Source organism: Lissotriton vulgaris, chromosome 3_1 (genome assembly GCF_964263255.1).
Source record: "Lissotriton vulgaris chromosome 3_1, aLisVul1.2, whole genome shotgun sequence".
Classification (NCBI taxonomy): domain Eukaryota; kingdom Metazoa; phylum Chordata; class Amphibia; order Caudata; family Salamandridae; genus Lissotriton; species Lissotriton vulgaris.
Window position 1 is genome coordinate 1061427831 of NC_141689.1, and position 20412 is coordinate 1061448242.

The following is a 20412-nucleotide window of genomic DNA, read 5'->3' on the forward strand; positions in this document are numbered from 1 at the left end:
CAAATGGGGCAAATCTGAGGTCGATCGGTAAGCTGTTCCAATGTTTGGCCGCTAGGACAGCAAAGGCTCTGCCACCCATTCTTGATCGACGGAATCTAGATCACCTCATAAATCTCCATATTGATAACTCCATTCAACCTGTGTCATTGAAACATCGCTAGGTTGCTTTTTATCTGCGCCCAAAAGTGGAGGAAGAGTTATGAAAGCTTGAGCTTGCTGACATCATCAAAAAGGTAGATGGTCCTACCCCATGGGTATCACCAATTGTCGTGGCTTGAAACCCAAACAGCCATGCAAAGTGAGAATTTGTGTGGACATGCAGTTGCCCTATAAAGCGATAATGAGAGAGCGCAATTTGACGCCCACTGTCGATGACATTGTAGTCAAAGTTAGCGGATCAAAATGCTTTTCCACGATGGAATTGCGGGCACAGTATCATCAATTGATGCAGGATTGGGAGTAACAAGCAATTACTACCTTCTCAACTCATGTGGGTTTGAGGTGAAATAAACACCTGAGTTTCAGAATTTCTAGTGCCAAACTTTTTCAGGACACAAAAAGAGGAGTTTTGGCTGGATTTGTTGGGGTAATTAAAAGCAGTGACAACATTCTGGTGCATGCCCCATCAATCGAAGAACATTTTGACAGGTCACAAGCAATGTTTTGATGGCTGCAGACAAATGGACTCACTGTTCATCAAGAGAAGTGCACGTTCCTCCAATCTGAAGTGGCATTTTTTGGCTACCGCTTCTCGGAACACAGGGTTATGCCAGACCCTGCAAAGGTATGGGGCATTCAATGAGTCCCTCCCCCAATGACCATCAGTGGTGTTCACAGCTTCCTGGGGATGATCAACTACTGTGGTCAATTTATTCAAAACCTCACTGCTCTTACTGCTCCCCTGAGGGAACTAGCTTAGACCAATGCTGTATGGGAGTGGGGGACTCCGCGGGAAGAAGAATTCGTAGCAACCAAACAAGCACTGTCTGAACACATATGTTGACATATTTTGATCCTCGTTATGACTCCAAATTGTCAGTGGACGCAAGCTCCACTGGACTTAGAGTGGTTTTGTCTCAAAGACAGGATGATGGAGGATGGGCTACAGTAGCGTAGGCAAGCAGAGCCTTAACTGAAACTGATCAGAGGTACTCACACATCAAAAAAGAAGCAATTGCTGTCCATTCTGGATGTCACCTCTTCCACCTATGGTCAGCCCTTTGTGATTCACAACGATCACAAACCATTAATACAGTTATTTACAGGATCCTCCTCAACAACATCACCCAGAATTGAAAGGTGGAACCTCGAACAGCAAGTGTTAGAACTGGGGGTCTCTAGTTGGCAGAGGTAGGTACCACTGTCCAAATAGGGACCCTTGCTTCTAGTCAGGGTATGGAGGATACACTCTTCAAATAACCTCTGCTCACCCCCTTGGTAGCTTGGCACAAGCAGTCAGGCTTATCCAAAAGCAATGTGTAAAGTACTTGTACCAACACTCACAGTAACATAGTGAAAACACCACAAACTGACCCCACAGCAGTTTAGAAAAATAAAGGTATTTAATTTAAACTACACTAGACCAAAACGACAAAAATTCACCATACACGGTTCAAGAATATGATTGCAAAAGAGTTCTGAAGGTTGTGATAAAAGAATCCACAGTTGCGTGAAAAGTTCACAGTTGCGTCACGTTTAGCCAACAATACCTTTTAAATGCGACAAAGTTCCAAAGCATAAGCTGGTGCTGTGGAAAACAAGCGATGCGTTGCTCCTGAGACCCTGGGGAGGCGATGCGACAACCCCGCTGCAGCAGCGGGCGTGTTGCGACGAATCCGGACTGTATGGGGAGGAAGGCGGACTTGTATGGATTCAGGTGCGTAGGTTCCGTAGGAAGTTTTCCCTCGCAAAGGCACTACGCGATGATCTCTGGAGTTGCGAAGATCTCCGGGGCGATGATGCGCGGGCCAGCGGTGATCTCTCTCTCGCAGCTCCTTGATGCAATGGCTTCTGCGACGACACTCGCAGCGACGTGATGCTGTCGGCAAGCAAGCGGTGCGGCGATCTCACCCAGCGACGACAGGCTCTGCATTGACACTCGCAGCAATGGTAATCTTCCCGCACCGGTCTGGTGCGTCCCGCAAATGTAGGATGCAACGGTTCTGGCAGCGGCAACAGGCGCTGTGACGATCTCGGCCTTCATAGCGACGGGAATTACCTCGCACTGTCGGGATGCGCTCCGCAAGTGAGCGATGCGACAAAACTTGTAGAAAGTCTTTAATAGCTTGGTTTCCAGCTCCCCAACCCAGGTACAACTTTCAGAGGCACCACACATGGGCCAAGCACTTCAGGAAGGACAGAACTCTCTCAGTAGAGTTCAGGGAAGCTGGGGGTGAAGTCCCTTTGTTCCTGGGACTTTATAACAGGGAACCAGCTCTCTCTCAGGCCCTTGGAGATTCCTTCAAGCAAGGGGACACAGCACAAAGCAAAGTCCTTCCCCTCTCATTGGCAGCAAATCAACAGCAGGCCAGTCCAGCAGAGAAACAGCAGGACAGTCTTCCTTCTTCAGTTTCAGCTTTCTCCTTGGCAGAGGTTCCTTCTTGATTCCAGGATAATCTAATTTTCTGTTGTCAGGGGTCCCCTACTTATACCCCTAAAAGTCTTTGTTCTCTTTGTGCAAGTGGGCCCTGAGCCCAGTCTGAACCAGTTCTGGGTGTTCCTTGAGCACTTTGTTTTCCTGGCTTCTCCTTTCCTTTCAGAGTGAGAGGCAGGGTCGTCAGCCGCCAAGCAGGAGGTGGAGCCAGCATTGTGGAAGGTAGGCACAGCCTATTCAGGCCCAGGTGCTATCTCCTCCCACCACTCAAGTTGCAAATGCAGTCATTCAGCCTAGAGCTGACTCAGCCAGCCTCCTGGGGAATCCCTAGCCCCTGTCACTCTCAAACCAGACAGACAATTCACAAACAGGCCAAGGCACACAGAAGGGTCAGACAACAGAACAGAACTTTCTAAAAGTGCTGTTCTCAAACACAGGATTTAAAAACAACCTTTCCTAAAAGATGTGTTATTAAATTCTGAATTCAGGGATACTAGACATTTAAGTCCTATCTTGTTCCTATGGGAAGATATGCTGGTAGCCACTGTAGTAAGCATTCCCCATGATAGCCTATGGAGCAAGATAGCCTTGCAGCAGTGAAAAACGAAAATGGCTTAAATTCACTACCAGAGCATGTCATCTGCACAAGTACATGCTCTACCTTTCACATACACTGCACCCTGCCCAAAAGGGTACCTTGGGCCTCCCATCGGGGTGACCAATGTGCACAAAAAGGGAAGGGTTAGGCCTGGTCGGTGGGGACACTGACCAGGAGGACATGGCAGTTCACAGACTGCACCCAGGCACTGCGGTGGCAGGCCTGATACACCATTTTAGGGCTACTCATGTGAGTGGCACAATCCGTGCTGCAGGCCCACTAGTAGCATTTGTCATCACCAGCCCTGGCACACCCAGTGCACTTTACTAGGGACTTCTTGGTGATACAAATATGCCAATCCTGTGTATCCAATCACAATAAAAATTTACACAGGGAGCACTTACACTCTGACACTGATCAGCAGTGGCAGAGTGTCCAAAGCATCTAAACCAGCAAAAACGAAATCCAGCACAACATCAAAAATACAGGTGGTAGAGGCAAAAAGATAGGGGGAACCACGCCTAAGATGCCAGGTCTAACAGCAAGAATATCGACTCTCTCTTGTGTACCAAATAGAGTCTCAAAATCCTGCAGATTTTCTCTCTAGACTAGCGGGACCTGCTATAGCTAGTGAGATGTCTGACATAGAGGAGTACATCAAGTTGGTGGTGGAACACTCCAGGCCTTTGCCCATCTCCCTAGAGGAGATTGTCACAGCAACACAGGCTGATGAAAGTTTGCAACTGACTGTCTCTAAAGTAACCTCAGGAAATTGGCAGCTTTGTATCTGAAATATTTCTCATTGTACTGAAGAGGAGCGAGCAATGCTGACATCCCTAAATAATCTATGTAATGAACTGATTGTGCCACCTGAGGGGTGCTTACTGAGAGGTTCTAATCTTGTGATTACAGAGACATTGCAACAGCAGGAAGTGGATCTTGCTCATGTAGCTCATCAGGGGATCAAAAGGGGGTGGTATTGGACGGAGCATCTGAATCAATCAAACACTCACACCCAGTCCAAAGATCTGGGTTTAATCCATCACCGTTCTTTAGCCCACTCTGCCACCCCAGTTCACACATGGCTATATGCAAACCAGTCTGACCCTGTGCCTCATGGGAACAGTCCAGCCCGAACTGCCAAGCCATGTCTTCCCTGGACCGGAAACAAGCTTCCGAGGACCGGTTACTGTCATTCCAGCCATCTTCAGCCCGGCTTGCTTGAATCCAGTGGCAAAGTGAGCAAGGGACTCACGTGTGAGCATACCCTGCCACACTAATGGCGGCCAAAAGCGGTACAAAAGGGGGTGGTGATGGACGGAGCATCTGAATCAATCAAACACTCACACCCAGTCAAAAGATCTGGGTTTAATCCATCACAGTTCTTTAGCCCACTCTGCCACCCCAGTTCAGACATGGCTATATGCAAATCAGTCTGACCCTATGCCTCATGGGAACAGTCCAGCCCGAACTGCCAAGCCATGTCTTCCCTGGACCGGAAACAAGCTTCCGAGGACCGGTTTCTGGCATTCTAGCCGTCTTCATCCCGGCTTGCTTGAATCCAGTGGCAAAGTGAGCAAGGGACTCACGTATGAGCATACCCTGCCACACTAATGGCGGCCAAAAGCAGTACAAAAGGGGGTGGTGATGGACGGAGCATCTGAATCAATCAAACACTCACACCCAGTCAAAAGATCTGGGTTTAATTCATCACCGTTCTTTAGCCCACTCTGCCACCCCAGTTCAGACCTGGCTATATGCAAATCAGTCTGACCCTGTGCCTCATGGGAACAGTCCAGCCCGCACTGCCAAGCCATGTCTTCCCTGGACCGGAAACAAGCTTCAGAGGACCGATTTCTGGCATTCCAGCCGTCTTCAGCCCGGCTTGCTTGAATCCAGTGGCAAAGTGAGCAAGGGACTCAAGTCTGAGTATACCCTGCCGCACTAATGGCGGCCAAAAGCGGTACAAAAGGGGGTGGTGATGGACGTAGCATCTGAATCAATCAAACACTCACACCCAGTCAAAAGATCTGGGTTTAATCCATCACCGTTCTTTAGCCCACTCTGCCACCCCAGTTCAGACATGGCTATATGCAAATCAGTCTGACCCTGTGCATTATGGGAACAGTCCAGCCCGAACTGCCAAGCCATGTCTTCCCTGGACCGGAAACCAGCTTCCGAGGACTGGTTTCTGGCATTCCAGCTGTCTTCAGCCCGGCTTGCTTGAATCCAGTGGCAAAGTGAGCAAGGGACTCACGTCTGAGCATACCCTGCCACACTAATGGCGGCTAAAAGCGGTACAAAAGGGGGTGGTGATGGACGGAGCATCTGAATCAATCAAACACTCACACCCAGTCAAAAGATCTGGGTTTAATCCATCACCGTTCTTTAGCCCACTCTGCCACCCCAGTTCAGACATGGCTATATGCAAATCAGTCTGACCCTGTGCCTCATGGGAACAGTCCGGCCCGAACTGCAAGCCATGTATTTGCTGGACCGGAAACAAGCTTCCGAGGACCGGTTTCTGGCATTCCAGCCGTCTTCAGCCCGGCTTGCTCGAATCCAGTGGCAAAGTGAGCAAGGGACTCACGTCTGAGCATATCCTGCCACACTTATGGCGGCCAAAAGCGGTACAAAAGGGGGTGGTGATGGACGGAGCATCTGAATCAATCAAACACTCACACCCAGTCAAAAGATCTGGGTTTATTCCATCACCGTTCTTTAGCCCACTCTGCCACCCCAGTTCAGACATGGCTATATGCAAATCAGTCTGACCCTGTGCCTCATGGGAACAGTCCAGCCCGAACTGCCAAGCCATGTCTTTCCTGGACCGGAAACAAGCTTCCGAGGAGCGGTTTCTGGCATTCCAGCCGTCTTCCGCCCAGCTTGCTTGAATCCAGTGGCAAAGTGAGCAAGGGACTCAAGTCTGAGTATACCCTGCCACACTAATGGCCGCCAAAAGCGGTACAAAAGGGGGTGGTGATGGGCTTAGCATCTGAATCAATCAAACACTCACACCCAGTCAAAAGATCTGGGTTTAATCCATCACCGTTCCGTAGCCCACTCTGCCACCCCAGTTCAGACATGGCTATATGTAAATCAGTCTGACCCTGTGCATTATGGGAACAGTCCAGCCCGAACTGCCAAGCCATGTCTTCCCTGGACCGGAAACCAGCTTCCGAGGACCGGTTTCTGGCATTCCAGCTGTCTTCAGCCCGGCTTGCTTGAATCCAGTGGCAAAGTGAGCAAGGGACTCACGTCTGAGCATACCCTGCCACACTAATGGCGGCTAAAAGCGGTACAAAAGGGGGTGGTGATGGACGGAGCATCTGAATCAATCAAACACTCACACCCAGTCAAAAGATCTGGGTTTAATCCATCACCGTTCTTTAGCCCACTCTGCCACCCCAGTTCAGACATGGCTCTATGCATATCAGTCTGACCCTGTGCCTCATGGGAACAGTCCGGCCCAAACTGCCAAGCCATGTATTCCCTGGACCGGAAACAAGCTTCAGAGGACCGGTTTCTGGCATTCCAGCCGTCTTCAGCCCGGCTTGCTCGAATCCAGTGGCAAAGTGAGCAAGGGACTCACGTCTGAGCATACCCTGCCACACTTATGGCGGCCAAAAGCGGTACAAAACGGGGTGGTGATGGACGGAGCATCTGAATCAATCAAACACTCACACCCAGTCAAAAGATCTGGGTTTAATCCATCACCGTTCTTTAGCCCACTCTGCCACCCCAGTTCAGACATGGCTATATGCAAATCAGTCTGACCCTGTGCCTCATGGGAAAAGTCCAGCCCGAACTGCCAAGCCATGTCTTCCCTGGACCGGAAACAAGCTTCCGAGGACCGGTTTCTGGCATTCCAGCCGTCTTCAGCCCAGCTTGCTTGAATCCAGTGGCAAAGTGAGCAAGGGACTCACGTCTGAGCATACCCTCCCTGCCACACTAATGGCGGCCAAAAGCGGTACAAAATGGGGTGGTGATGGATGTAGCATCTGAATCAATCAAACACTCACACCCAGTCAAAAGATCTGGGTTTAATCCATCACCGTTCTTTAGCCCACTCTGCCACCCCAGTTCAGACATGGCAATATGCAAAACAGTCTGACCCTGTGCCTCATGGGAACAGTCCAGCCCGACCTGCCAAGCCATGTCTTCCCTGGACCGGAAACAAGCTTCTGAGGACCGGTTTCTGGCATTCCAGCCGTCTTCAGCCCGGCTTGCTTGAGTCCAGTGGCAAAGTGAGCAAGGGACTCACGTCTGAGCATACCCTGCCACACAAATGGCGGCCAAAAGCGGTACAAAAGGGGGTGGTGATTGACGGAGCATCTGAATCAATCAAACACTCACATCCAGTCAAAAGATCTGGGTTTAATCCATCACCGTTCTTTAGCCCACTCTGCCACCCCAGTTCAGACATGGCTATATGCAAATCAGTCTGACCCTGTGTCTCATGGGCACAGTCCAGCCCGAACTGCCAAGCCATGTCTTCCCTGGACCGGAAACAAGCTTCCGAGGACCGGTTTCTGGCATTCCAGCCGTCTTCAGCCCGGCTTGCTTGAATCCAGTGGCAAAGTGAGCAAGGGACTCACGTCTGAGCATACCCTGCCACACTTATGGCGGCCAAAAGCGGTACAAAAGGGGGTGGTGATGGACGGAGCATCTGAATTCGATTGATTCAGATGCTCCGTCCATCACCACCCCCTTTTGTACCGCTTTTGGCCGCCATAAGTGTGGCAGGGTATGCTCAGACGTGAGTCCCTTGCTCACTTTGCCACTGGATTCAAGCAAGCCGGGCTGAAGACGGCTGGAATGCCAGAAACCGGTCCTCGGAAGCTTGTTTCCAGTCCAGGGAAGACATGGCATGGCAGTTCGGGCTGGACTGTTCCCATGAGGCACAGGGTCAGACTGATTTGCATACAGCCATGTCTGAACTGGGGTGGCAGAGTGGGCTAAAGAACGGTGATGGATTAAACCCAGATCTTTTGACTGAGTGTGAGTGTTTGATTGATTCAGATGCTCCGTCCATCACCACCCCCTTTTGTACCGCTTTTGGCCGCCATTAGTGTGGCAGAGTATGCTCAGACGTGAGTCCCTTGCTCACTTTGCCACTGGATTCAAGCAAGCCGGCTGAAGACGGCTGGAATGCCAGAAACCGGTCCTCAGAAGTTTGTTTCCGGTCCAGGGAAGACATGGCTTGGCAGTTCGGGCTGGATTGTTCCCATGAGGCACAGGGTCAGACTGATTTGCTTATAGCCATGTCTGAACTGGGGTGGCAGAGTGGCCTAAAGAACGGTGATGGATTAAACCCAGATCTTTTGACTGGGTGTGAGTGTTTGATTGATTCAGATGCTCCATCCATCACCACCCCCTTTTGTACCGCTCATCAGGGGATCGTCAGGACTAAGTCCAGACTCAGGTGCAAGGTGTGGTTCCTGGGTCTGAATGACAGGGTGGAACGCACAGTGCAGCAGTGCTCTATGTGTCAGGCCACTGGTCAGGCTGGCTCACCAGCCCCTCTTGTCACTGAAGACATCCCCCCATTTCATAGTATAAAGCAAGCGCAGGTTTTGAAAGTTTGCCAGATGGTCACCACATGCTGGTGATTATTGATGAATTTTCCAAATATCCAGAGGTGAAAATTCTCAAATCTATGACTGCAAACCAAACCATCCCTCGTTTATGGCCACCCATGGTCTGTTGAAAGAGCTTAGAGCTGACAATGGACCTCCATTTTGCCAGTCAGGAGTTTGCTTACTACTCGACATCCCGAGTGATCCATCATCGGAAGATTACGCCATGATGGCACTGGCAAAAGGACAAAACCTTGAATGTGCTTTAAATGTTTTCCTTCGTGAATATCGACTCACTCCACATGCCACAACCAAGGTATCTCCCAGTATCTATGCATGTACCGGGTCGTTGGGGACCCCATTCCTCATGTTGATGCACCCTCCATGCTCCATGATCAGGTTGGAGATTCCCTGCACCTGCGACAGGTGCAAAATGACAAAATGTCAAGAAAAAGATATGCTCAGAGAAGGCATGTTCACGTTGGTGACTGGGTGCTTGTAAAACATTTGCATCTTGGGAGTAAGTTCTTATTGCCTTTTGAGGTGGACCCCTGGAGCGTGAGCGCTGTGAAAAGAACTATGCTCACGACCCGGAAAGGTCATTAAATCATCACAAGAAATTTGTTATTTTTTAAGAGCTGCATCGACTGTTCTATGCAGACCTCCCATACCCTATTACGTCAGACCATGATGGAATGGCCTTATCGTAACGGGAAGTGAATAAAGAGCCCGAGAGCCGTTATGCAACACTACTACTGGTGTGTGGTCTCAGTTATTCATCGCCCCACACAAGGTCTACACACCTAACAATGTACAAACCTATTTTGCCGCTGCAAACGCTGCAATTCACTCAAGATGTAGATTCGCATTTGCTATTAGTATATACGTTGGTTGCGAAAATTCAACGCTGGTGGCAAAAAACAGTGTCACAATTTGCAACCAGTATTTTGCGACAAGGGTTTTTTACATCGGGCCCACAGTAATTTCTTTGTAAAAACTGGTACACTACGAATAGTTCATATAGTATGCATATTGATGTGCTTTTTCTGCATAAATACATTTTATTGCAACCCTTTCCTTGTAAAATCCAGATTCTTTCGGTGCATACTCACTCGCCCTTGTGTAGCACAAACAGCCAAAATCAACAATACTAATTTGTATAACTACATTTACATTAAGTATGAGTGAACAGTCACCTGGATTGTCAGGGTATAGAATGAAGAGTGTTTATCTGACCCAAAGCAGCCTTTCTTGCTGGGTCATTCTATCTAACAGGTCTGGCCTTATTCACGTTACTTTAACATTTTAACAAGTAATTAGTACATTCTTGCTTCCTATCACGTTCAAGTTAGATACCTCTACGTTTTTATTAGCTCCCTTAAAATAGAAAATCAGCACTATAATTAGTGTTGTGGATTTCATTAAATAGAATGTTTTGGATATTGGTGGATTCAAATGACTGTCACTAGATGGCACCCTTTCACCACTTATGCATCGCGTTCTGCATTGTACCAAACGTAAAGCAAACGACTAGTAGCATTTTTCCAGAAAGAAAAATTACTTTGTAATTAATGTAGTTATATGAAATCGTGTAAAACTGAACAGCATCAATGGTTAAATGTTTCTAATGTAAAAAATAGTGTAACTATGCCTCTATGCATACAAAGGCATGCACAGCTGCACACTTGTGCAAGCTTGTATTTGCATGCGTTACCACATCAAGGGCCCGATGTAGGTAGCCAAATACCGGTCGGTAACGGCCGAAAATCGGTAATTTGGCCTTTTCCGACCGGTATAAGTGTATCGAGATGTATGTGTTGAAAAAGCTACCGATACAGTAAAAACCAGGCGGTAAAATACCGAATCGGTATTTCAGGAATCGGAATATACCGAATTCATATTTACCGAATCGGTAAATAAGAAATGGTATTTTTCCGAATCGGAATATACCGATTTCTTAATTACCGAGTCGGTAAGTAAGAAATGGTAAAAATGGCATGTCGAGATGTAGCAAACCCAAAAAATACTGAATTCCATGAAAATCGGTATTTAAGAGTCGGTATTTACCATGGATTGCAGGTGGAAACCAGGAACAGGACATAAAAGAAGGCCCCAAAATGCAACAGTGCAACCACAATGGCAGCTTTCTACATTATGACAAGGCGGCTACGGATACAGGCAGCAGGAGAGAGGGTCTGGCTAAGGGAGGAGCAGATGTATAGACAGAGGATCACCCTCTTCCAACTGACTGAAGCTGAGATCCTGCAAAGGTACAGACTTCACCCCAGAACCATCCTCGACTTCATCAGGGACCTCCACCCACATCTGGAACACCCAACCCCAAGAGCACACGCCATCCCACCCCACGTGCAGGTGTTGTGCTGTCTACACCTTCTTGCTTCTGGGAGCTACCAGCCTGTGATTGCTGCGGTAGGTGGGGTGTCCCAGAGCTGCATGTCAAGTTTCTTTAGAAAATTCCTGGACGCCATGATGCAGAGGATGGAACACTACATTGAGTTCCCTGACACACCTGCTGAACTAGCAAAGACAAAAACCGAGTTCTACCAACTTGCCCAGTTCCCGCACATCATAGGCTGTATCGATGGGACGCACATTCCACTATGCCCACCTGCAGCAACAGAACACATATATAGAAACCGCAAGTCTACGCATTCAATCAATGTGCAGGTGATCTGCAACGCTGGCAACATGATTACGGATATTGTAGCAAAACTTCCAGGGAGTACCCACGACTCCTACATCTTCCAGAATAGTGGGATATACAGATGCCTTGTGGCTGGTGATTTTGGGGATTGTTACCTGCTAGGTAAGTAAATGTGAGACACCCTGATAGTCAATGCAGAAGGAACAATCATGAGTATGTGACTAATCAAAATTTCATTTTCCACCCAGGTGACAGTGCATATGCCCTGCGTTCATTTGTTCTCACCCCCTACCTGAATCCATTTACCAGGAGCGAAAGGTGTTACAACGTGGCACACAGAACAACACGTTGCATGGTGGAACGCACTTTTGGACTGTTCAAAAGCAGATTTAGGTGCCTCCATAGGAGTGGAGGTGCACGACAGTACACGCCAATGATCTGTTGTAAAATAATTGCGACGTGCACCATGCTGCACAGTCTTGCCACCAAGGAGGGCACAGAGGTAGAACTCACATATCATGAGGACATAGATGATGGGACAGAACAAGCCGAACACAATGCAGCAGGAGCAGCGCCAGCAACAGATGGTAGACTGAGACGCGCAGAAATCACAAACAGATATTTCCAATAGAGTAATGAAACACAGGCATGTTTAGTCTGTGAAGCACTCAGTTTAATAACCACTACTGCACTTCACATATCCAAGACCACATCAATCAAATAAAAATCCACTTTGCACACTGGGTGGCCAAAGTTCACTTCACTGTGACCTGTCCTGTGTTCAGGATGAAATGTTAATGTTTGCGCTTACGCATTATGTTGTGGGAGCCACGGGGCAGGGGGTCAAGTTGCGCAGTGGTGCCAGGGTCATCTGCATGGAGCCTGCTGCTCCGACGAACATCCTGTACAGGCGTGCTGGATCCACTCCTGCTTGTGGACTCTTCTGTGTACCCAGAACACGTGTTACCAGCAGTGGCTGTCTGCTGTGTCAGCAGTACCTCCATAGCAGAGGTCACCCTCCCCATCCCCCTGGACAAGTCACTGCAGCAATGCACAATGTCAGTCTGCATGTTCACTGACCCGCAGCATAGCAGGGTGGTTGCAGTTGCCAGACGGTTGATGGACTTGTTCAGCTGCTTCACTTCATGCCTATTCCTGCGCCTTTCTGTCTGGTCACTCTCCAGCCTGTCACAAAGGGAACCCATGCGCACACCCATGTCCCTCATCCCCTCTGCCATGGACTCCATTCCTTTGGCCATGGACTCAATTCCTAGGGCAATGGAGCATATCCCCTGATCAATGTTTGACATCCTGTGTTCAGGATGCGCAGCTGTCTGTGTACTGCCATGATCCCTTTGGCCTGCATGCGCTGGATCCTCACCATGGTGCTTTCCAAACCAGCAAAGACCCCCTGCATATCATGCCCCTCGCCCCGCTCACGTGCGCTTCGACCACGGGCACTTGCACGCCCAGATCCTAATGACCGCTGTTGCCCTGCGTTGCCAGCCAGTGCTGGAGTACTAGGTCTGTGATCCTCCACCTCTTCCTCATCAGAGCTTTCAAGGATCCTGAGTGGAGGAACGTCCTGCCTCCTTGGCCTCAAATGCACAGAGGACCCTGAACTTGGTGTTGCGGCACCTGCCGGTGCTGCCGGAGTCTGTGTCTCAAACAGCAGGGGTGACAGTGGCTGTGCTGTGATGTCTTCCTCCATTGCTGTGGGTGCGTGCCTTGTGGAAGTGTCCTCAGGGACAGTGCTGGGTCCTGCTGTGTCTGTGGGCTTCTCCCTCGCAGCCGTTGCTGGAGCACTTGCCTTCCCTCCCTGCGCTGCCCTGCGCGATGACTCTCCTGTGGGCAGACATGGACAATGATCAGCTGTGTGTTTCCATTAGACAGATTCCCATCACACAATTTCCTATGCCTCAACTGCTTGTGTATGGGGAGTGTGGCATGGCATGCAGTGTTCTGTGTTGGCTGCTTTGATGACTGTTCCTATGACTACGACTTCCATGATGCATTGCTGGTGACTACGGAAATGTGTTCTGGATTGTGATTGAGTCACCCACATTGGGGAAGGGGCCAGGAAATGGGTGGGGATTCATGTCCATGCATCTTACCTTTCTTTCTTGCAGCTCTGGCTGAGCTGTCAGCATCCCCAATTCTGTGTATGCTTTCAGGGTCCATGGTGGATTCTACAAGCTGCTCCAGTTCAGTGAGGCTTCGTGCACAGCTCTTCCCTCCACCTGTGGCTAAGGATTCTTTCCTCTGGGTTGCTATCTTCTTTTTGGTGGTGATCCTCAGGTCATACCACCTTTTCTTGATGTCTTCAATTTCACGATGTGTGACCCCTAAGGCGTTTACTTTGCTCTGGATCGCCAGCCAGGTGGTTCTTTTGACACTCTGCTACTTGCAGGGACTGTCTCCCAAATAGCTGGCTGTAATGTTGCACTACCTCCTCCACCAGGACCAGGAGCTCAGTTGTGCTGAATTTCAGCTTCCTTTTCCTGTCTACACCATCCTTCTGGCCTTCCTGGGACTCCATGGTAATGCTCTTCTGGGCTCAGTGCAGCCTGCTCCTCTGTCTCCCCTCCAGCTCTCCAAACAGTTCTGTGGCTCTGCACCTGCATGGGTGTGGCCAACTCCAGGTACTGGGTGTGGTACTTGCATCTGATTGGTTGATTTCACAGTTACTTTGTTGTGGGGTGTGGTTGGTGTCCCTGATTGGTTGAGTGGCTCACATGTCTTCCATTAGAATTTTCGAGATCGGATATTACCGAATCGGTAAATACCGAATCGGTATTCTCCGATTCGGTAATCTCCGATTCGGTAATCTCCGATTCGGTATCTCCCATTCATTCCTATGGGCCTGGAGGCCCATAGGGTTGAATGGGTGTTAACAATTCGGTGATTACCGAATCGGAGATTACCGATTCGGTATTTACCGAGTCAGAATTCCGACTGTTACCGATTCGGTATTTGTTACCGATTTTTTACCTACATACAGTTTCCGATTCATAAATACCGATTCGGCATGAATCAGTATTTATGAACCGGTAAATTGAAATTACCTACATCGGGCCCTAGACCTTTACCCAAAACCTATTGGCTTTGCCAATGTTTGTGTAGTGATGTTGCCAGATATGTGCAGTATCTGCTCTCGGCCCGCCTTAAAGTTTAGGCAAAACAAAGACAATTTTAAATTAAATTATTTTTTATGTATTTTCTTTTAAAAAAGAACATATTGGCTCACGAGTCCCTCGCACTGATGGGTACTACTCTTCATTGTGATATGCCGAATGCCACCACTCACACAGATGGTACCTGTAGTGTTGTGGGCTCTAGGCCCACATGCTAGCGAAGGATTGACACAGACACAGAATCTACAGTTATTCAACTGGCCCGAGCACGTGCACCCGGGCCCATTTATTAGCCGGGTCACGTTACACGTGATGCCGTTGGTGGATGGGTGTGGGGTGTGTGTGCCCACTCCCATAGGAGGAGTGGTTATTAGACCAGTGCCTGTCGAGACACTAGAACGTGTCTCACAGGACACAACATTCCTCCAAAACTTTAATGGAAATAAAAGCTCAATAGTTCAACCTGTAGGAATAACTAACAGTGAAATGTACACCACAGGGTCCATCAGTTTCTCGAGCCCGGCATCAGGAAGACGATCGACAAGGGCTGGTGAGTTCGACTGTGGCAGGATGCTCTCAACAGATGTTCTTCATTTAACCTGATCAGTTGAGGATACAAACTCTTGCTTGAAGATGTCATCTGCGCACTAGGAACGTGCCAGTGCAATCATGTCCGTTTAGACCCTCGGGACTTCCGTCTGCCGACCTGGATGATGGTATGTGGTGTGTAACAATAGTTCATTTACTGAGTGCGTCAAGATCATGGTGGGAGTCCATGGAGAAAGTTCACTGGATTGTTTCTAGATCTTGCTGTGTCCGGTGACCTGTCGGTGGGGCAATGTCTCTTTCAGCTCTCCCGCCTGGGGAGGCCCTTCTTCGGGCTTGCCACGGGACTGCTGGTAGGCTGCGATTGGGGGCTGCGTATGTGCCGGCTGGGGGCAGCTGCAAGCCGCTGATGAGCCAGTCTCTCGCACAAACCTCAAGGGTGTATGGGTCTTGGTCAGGACATGATCTCTCTATTGCAGTTCGGGTTATCAGTTAGCCTCTGAGTTTTCTTGTTGGCTGGTTTGGCACTAGTGAAGGACTCCACTCCATGTGTCTTCGAGACGGTGTCAGTAGACGCACTTGATGAGGGCTGGCATGGTATCATTGCCAGCCATGTGGTGAATCAGGAAGATGCTGGGTGATGACTTGCCTTGATGGGCGTAGGCGTCTAGTCTGGAGTTGATCGCCTGAGGCAGGGATTGGCCAGGTACCTCTGTGTTCTCTGGTGAGGTACTTGCATTTGTGTACATAGACTTCCTGGAATGTTGGGACTTTGATGACGGAGGAGTGATGAACACGCTGAGGAACGTACAACTTGAGACTCGGTTCGCGCAGGCTGTGCGGCTTACTCTCGGACTCCAGCTGTGCGGTTGTCAGTTCCTTCTCGGGTCATCCCCCTCTTCCCTTGCTGTCGCTGTGTCAGGACACACTCCTGTTGTAGCTTGGGTTTTCTTCATCGCCCGGCCCTGCCACTCACGACTTCCTCTTGGTGTAGACCCTCCGGTCACACTACCACGTTTCTTGCTGAGTGCGGTGTCATGGACTTGGCACTGATGATCTAAATGCCATTGAAACTGGACGACAGGTGGCGATGGTTAACTAGGAGAGGAGGTTTCTGGATAATTTTCGTAGTCACTTGACTACCTCTTCGGAATCTTCTCTGGCACCTCTGGCATTTGCGATCAGGGGCAGGGATGCGGTTCGACTCCAACTGCCGACTCTCAAGCTGGACGGTCTCACTGTGAAGCAATGGGGGCAACGCGGTTTGCGCTTGCTGCAGCTTACATGTGGTTCTCCCTTGGTGCTGTCGCCAGATCCATCTTTCCGCCTCGGTGGCTGTCCGGTGTCTTTGGAGGTGTTCTTGGCATGCAGTGCTATGAGTCCTCATGCTTCTCCTCTTGTTGTCTTTGACACACCTGTGTTTGTCCAGCTCTTTGGGGTGACACGGTCGCCACTCTATATCCTCTCTTCTTCTGCTTCTCCTCCGGGTGCAGTGACATGCACCATGTTCTAACAAGACCAACTGGCCTATTACCTTCAATGGTCTCCGGACCATACGGGCGAATCTTCTGTCGCTCTTCTCGGATGCATTTCAAGCAGCCACTTATATTGGGTGCTCCTTTTCTGGCAGCTTCTCAACGCTCCTACTCCCGGTGTTCCCTCTCCAGGGAATGACTTCCACGGGCAGTGGTGAGCTGTGGCTGGCCACTTGTGGTGTATGACTCCCCTCTTGTCAGCCTTGGGTCACTGATGACTCCTGCTTGAGACAGTGGGAGGGAGGACAATGTGCTGCGTTTGGCCCTTTCCGGGCTCTGTTGCGACTGTAGAGATGTATGGAATCTCCCGGCTGGTTCCAGCAGTGCTTCTTTCTTTTTGAAGAGGTCTCTCTTCCTCCTGGGCGTTGACCTCTACTGACATTCTTCTGGGCACTTGTGTGAAGCACCTCGGACAGCGCACACTGTGTCTTTCCTTCGGCGTCCTCTTTTGGCACTTGGCGTGCCTGCTCTTTCTCCTTGCGGTGGCAGTCTTTCACCGTTAGGGGCATGTGGCGCCCTCTTCTCACTTGTTGGGGTGTTAGACAGCCACTTGAGGGCATGCCCAGTGAATGGGCTTCTGGTGAGGTCCGTTCACCACTGGGGACATGTGGTGCGAAACACTTGCTTGCTGTGGCATTTGTCTGCTACTGGTAGTTGCACGCTCTACGCCCACTTCTTTCTTTTGAAGAAATGTATTTTCCTCCTGGGCGTGCACCTGTGCTGGTGTGCTTCAGACTACGCGCTCCTCGTTGCTAGGGCGCCCTCTTCTAGCACCAGTCATGCCTGCTCTTTTCTCCTTGCGGTGACGGTTGTTCACCGCCAGGGGCATGTGATGCACCCTTCTCAATTGCTGTGGCGTAAGGCATAATGAACAAAAGAGGTGCACGTGCCGCTATTTACTTAACCTAAACTGTTTTTTTAAAACATCCGAACTAAAACATAATGTTTCGTGTTTCTATTATCACTTCTTTTATTTGTTTTGTATTTTATTTTAATATTCGTCAATTTGATATATCAATTTGCCAAATTTACATTTGTTAAGACCTTATGTACACAAAGAAAACAACATTCATATTTACAATAACAGAAGATACATTTCAAATACAGTTCAAAAATTCCATAATTCAAGCAATCGATTCGATTTGATTCATAAACTTTATTCGATTCAAAGTAATAGAATCATAAAAGTATACAGACCTTAATTTAAGAAAGAACATATTAACATCAATAAATCAAAAATAAATCATATTACAGTTTACACATTTTAAAAGCTAAGGATAAAAATTTCCAACACATTTGACAATTCCATCATTCAAGCAATCATTCATTCATCTCACATACCATAACAGACAACAAAGCAATATTCTTTTTAAATGAGTACTGGAATAAAAATATTCACAGTTAAGCCATCAGCAGTTATTGTTCTCAAAAGGGACCTATTTTTTACAATTCTGTAAAACCTTTTTCTATTTTTTGGCTTTTTAGAAAGTTCTACGCGTTTCAAACTCGCATTATTTAGGTGTTCTCATCAGGACCATTGTCTGTGAAGAAAGAAAGAAAACTTTCTTTAGGTCATGCAATGCTGCTAGGAAGGGCTGCCTTATCCATTACTCCGAACCTCCTTATCTTACCTCTTTCATATTAGAATATGGAGGGAGTTGAGTCATCCCCGACGTGTACAAAATATCTGGGAAAAGAATCATAAAATCACATCTCCTACCACACTTCATGCTGAAACCAACTCTCAAAGAACACATATTTTCACCACTTACTTCGTTTTTTTGTGTCAGTGTTGTGTTGACTTGTACCACTCCCTGCCTCTCAACCAACTGTAAGAAGGGAGAGTGATCTTTAAATGCCAAAAATGTTGGACTTTGTATGAAAATGTGGCTCGCAAGGCATGGAGAAATCTTACCTAGAGGGAGAGCACAGGCGTCTGTATCCGGGTTTCGTGTGCCTCCGCCTAAAAAAAAAAAATCAACAACAAAATCGGTATAAATGATTTTTCGCCACTTCCTATGTGTTCAAATTGCCGGCGGGTGGGGGGCGTGAGCGTTTAAGGTTGCGATTATCGAGCAATTCATACCTTGGCAAAGCGGGGCACGGAGCTTCAAACTGGTCTCCTTCTGAGTTGAAGACGCCGCGTTTCTGTCGCGCTGACTTCCGGGTCCGCAAAGGATCAAGGGAGTTGAAGTTTGTTGTTCTTACTTGATTATAAACGTTTTGTGCGGTCACGTTTTTAGGTTTTCCAATGAGTGTGGAATATGTACCACCATAGTGACATAAGTTCAATTTTGAAAAAAACGGCCACAGGGGTGATAAAAAACGGACTACTACTATACTTTCATTGCAACTGTTGTCCTTCCGTGTATGATTCAATATGTCCTGATACTTCTGGGACATGTAGTTTTCTCGTGACTTTTGACACAATAATGATCGATAATGATGTGTTTTCAAGTCCACTCTTGTTGGAATTACATAAAGGATTTAAAAGGACCGTTTGCGTTTGGCCGTACTTACATATGGCCATTTTTCAACAATCCATGATACGACTTATTTTCTGTTACGGATTATGGGAATTGAGTTTTTGAGTTTTTTCGAGTTTTGTTCCCCTTTTGAACGTCTACACTTAGTCACTGGTATTGCTTGTGTAGAAGAATGTCTGACATAATATCGACAGACAGAATATCGACATGCAAAAATATCGGAGCAAAAATATCGACAGCAAAAATATCGGAATCCTATCTTCATTAAGGTAAGTACAAAAATATCGAAAAAATAATATCGTAGTACAAAAATATCGGAATCAAAAATATCGTTTTTTTAAATGTATTAATAATAATGTAAAAATAATATTTAAATACATATAATTTTACAACTATTAAATAAAAATATTAAAACAAAATTAAAACTAATACATATACATTTAAAATAAATAAAACACTTAAAAATTTAAAGTAATTTTAATTTTTTTCATCTAATTTATTTGATTTAATGTAATATTTTTTTGTTTTTACCCTGTACGCCTGTACCCCAAAAACCCAAAACTGACCCTGAACCCTAAAAATATCCCTGTACCCCAAAAACCCAAAACTGACCCAGAACCCTAAAAATACCCCTTTACCCAAATACTGAAAACTGACCCTGAACCCTAAAAATACCCCTTTACCCAAAAACTGAAAACTGACCCTGAACCCTAAAAATACCCCTTTACCCAAAAACTGAAAACTGACCCTAAACCCTAAAAATACCCCTTTACCCAAAAACTGAAAACTGACCCTGAACCCTAAAAATACCCCTTTACCCATGAACTGAAAACTGACCCAGAACCCTAAAAATACCCCTTCACCCAAAAACTGAAAACTGACCCAGAACCCTAAAAATACCCCTTTACCCAAAAACTGAAAACTGACCCTGAACCCTAAAAATACCCCTTTACCCAAAAACTGAAAACTGACCCTGAACCCTAAAAATACCCCTTTACCCATGAACTGAAAACTGACCCTGAACCCTAAAAATACCCCTGTACCCAAAATTAATTAATATTATTTAATTACCAATTAATTATTAATTAACAATAACAATAAAGTAAATATATTAGCACATTTGGTGTAATTAATTTAATTTAATAATTAATATTATTTTGCCCAATTAATTAATTAGGAATAACAATAAATTATATATAAAAAATTACTATAATTAATGTAATTAAATAATTATTATTAATTAATTACCAACTAATTAATAATTATAAATATGTAA